This window comes from Cyprinus carpio, chromosome B2 (genome assembly GCF_018340385.1).
Source record: "Cyprinus carpio isolate SPL01 chromosome B2, ASM1834038v1, whole genome shotgun sequence".
Taxonomy (NCBI): Eukaryota; Metazoa; Chordata; class Actinopteri; order Cypriniformes; family Cyprinidae; genus Cyprinus; species Cyprinus carpio.
Window position 1 is genome coordinate 10,106,129 of NC_056598.1, and position 3,407 is coordinate 10,109,535.

Consider the following 3,407-nt stretch of genomic DNA (forward strand, 5'->3'; position numbering starts at 1 on the left):
TGACACTGAAGGCTGGAGTAATGATGCTGAAAATTCAGCTTTGCATCACAGGAATAAAGTATATTCAAATAGAAAACTATTATTTTAAGTTGTAATAATATTTCACAATATTACTGTTTTTTCTGTATTTTTGATCAAATAAATGCAGGCTTGATGAGCAGAAGAAACTTCTTTCAAAAACATTAAAAATAGTAATCTTTCCAAACTTTTGACCTGTACTGTATATATATATATATATATATATATATATTTATTTATTTATTTTTCATTACAGCAGTTACAAGTCATTAGATTTAAAGTCTGTAACTTAGAAGCAATAGAAAGAACATAATGTCCAATTTATTTTAATGTCCAGTTCTCGTTATTAACAAACCATTAACTATGATTTTTGCCTCAATAAACTCCTAATTTGCTGCTTATTAATAGTTAGTGAGGTAGTTGTTAAATTGGGATTAGGGATGTAGAATATGGTCATGCAGAATATGTGCTTTACTCTTAAAAAAAAATATTTTTAGTATTGGGAAAATAAAAACCCTTAAGAATAACAATCTGCATATTGGTTCCAACAGAAGTACTGTTTAGTGTAAAACATGTTAAAGATTAGTGAACAGGCTGTCGATTCATTAAATGAAAAGCTATTTCCTCACAAAAGCTATTTATTCAGCATACTGAAACATCTCCTTCAATGACATCCATTAAAAAAAAAAAACAGCCTCTTTTCTCTTTCACTGCGTACCCCAAAGCCACAGCAGTAGTGTTAGTGTTACGTTTTTTTTGGCTAAAGGTGGCAGGCTTGCTTTCCAGTGGCTTTGCTAGAGCTAAACTCCGCTGGAAGTTGGCTTGTCCTAAAGGATGCATATTAGCATCTTAAAGGTACATATAATTACCTAAAGTGTACATATTAGTACCTTTTGAAAGCGTACTACCTCAGTGACAGCTTTTTCCTGAGAGTGCATTATATAAATTTACATTATGAATGGTTTTTCTTATATGATTTTTTTTGTGCGATATTTTTCTTGCTATTGTTGTGATTTCTTAATTTTTTTTGAGGGGTTTTATTGAATTTGGTTTTTTTTGGTATTTGTTTTTTTCATATATTTTTTGTTTTCTTTTTTATTGTATTTTAGTGTCTTGTTAGCTTGGTTGTGGGTTTGGTGTCTTTACCGTTCACTTACTTTCACAGTGGTCCAATAACTGTGAGTTCAGCCCGGAGTCTTTGAAACAGGAGGACAGAGGTTGCTCTGTGAAGCACCACAGTCCTTCAGGCCAAAAGTTGCTGAAGTGGAAGACTAGGCCAAAGCATCCCATAGGCCCACATGCCTCAGATCTGTCTGGGTTAGTCTGGACTGTTCTTGAGGAAAGGGGTATTTGAAACTTTTTTGCCTATTTGGCCTGGGGAAGGCAAAAATTATAATTTTTGCAAAAAGTCTAATTGAAATAGTTCCTTATTAGAGGAAAAATGACTATCCTGTCATCAATTACTCACCCTCATACTGTTCCAAACCCGTATGACTTTCTGTCTTCCATGGAGCGCGATTCAATTTTCCACTTGAAGACTGAAGACCATCTCACTTTGCAGATCTGCAGGAAGTTTTACATTCGTGCCAATCTCCTCCATGTGTAATATACCATTACAGCTTTGTGTTCAACCGGCTTTGGGTGTGCTGTGCATTAACACCCCGCTGTCACTGTACAAATGTTCAGCACAGTGTCAGTAACCCAATTCCTCAACCTTTAGGGGAACAGCTGCTCACAGGCTTTTTTAGCGTTATTCGTCCTGGTGCAAATCTCTAGGTGCATAGGTGAGAGATGTGGCCTTATCCCACGCTGGGTTCATGGTTATTTAGGGTGCCACAGGGCGCCCTGAACATGTGTGTTTGTGTTGCATGGTATGCTGTTGCTGTAAGTTGAAAAGGTTCAACAGAGAAGAAACCCAAACCCAAGTCTGATTTCACCCTGTGCCTCCGCAGGTCACTTTTTGTGTATTGCTTGGCTTAGAACCGCAGTATGTTTCCTTTATCAGCTTCAGCACCTGCATGAGGACTTGAGGCAGCTGTAGGTAAAAATCAGGAGGAAAGGTGCCGGTTGTGCCATGCTATTTTAGTATTTCTCTCTCATTATAATATATTAAATATCTCGTAAATTTAATATACACTCTACTTGCATGCAGTTGATATTAAATAAACACCAGACCTCCTTTTCAAATATACTAAGTGCAGTTCCTTCATGTGAACCCAAGTTCAGAAGATGGCCGTCACACTACTCAAACAAACCAAACTTTATAGTAGGACTGGGCATTTAGGGTCTTATAAAATACATTTGATTTTTTCGCCAAAATTTATTTTTTCTTGAATTCTGTGTTTAATGAAAAAAAAAAGGTGTTGAATGAAATGCACTCATTAAATGTTAACATTTTAAGTCTTTAAAACTACTGCACAACAGAACTTACACACTGTATGAATTAAAAATGTATAAAATGTTAGTATAAATACTATTGTAATTCTGTTTTGGATATAATTTCTGAATATGTTATAGTGACAAAATCTCTTTCAGTATCTTTTTCTTTTTTTATTATTATTATCAATATCATGGATTTATTTTTGTCAAGAAATATCAATATCAATTTATTGCCCAGTCCTACTTTGTAATCTAATATGCAGTATGAAAGCTAATTTAGTAAAGAAAGTTATTGAACCATTTTATTTATTTATTTTCATGTTGAAGTTAGTTTCATGGCAACAGGTGGTGATGTGGATGGCAGCTGGATGAAGGTGACGTCTTTGCAGCAACTAGCTTTTCAGAAAGACTTCAAGGCTTCTGTTCATTGGTCTTTGACCCTGACATTGATTTTAGAGAGGCTTGTTTACAGCACCACTCACCAGAGAGTTAACCTTATTCACCTCTGGAGATGATGACCACTTGGTCCAGTGTGGCTGGTCATTCTCTCTAGCTCTGTCGTTCTGTTCCTTCTCAGTCCAAAACAACCATGTAGTTAGGACAACTACCAATTCCATAGTATTGGGGAAAATAGTATTGAAGTCAATGCATACTGGCAACTGTACAGTTACTAACAATCTTCAAAATATCTTCTTTTTTTTTTCTTTTTTTTTTTCTGCAGAATTAAGAAATAAATGATGCCAGAATTTTCATTTTTGGGTGAACTATCCCTTTAACTAAACAAAAATGTTGATAAATATTGCCTAAGTAAGTTTAAGTTGAAGCACTAAAATTGAAATAAATAAAAATCCAAATAAAACTGAAGTGAGAATATATGTAACCTAAATAGTAATATTTAGCTGACATATAGTTTAGGGGGTGCTACGATCGGGATTTTTGAGGCCGATTGCCGATCACAGAAAGCAGTATCTGCCGATACCGATCACCGATACCGATCTTTTTAAAGGCTT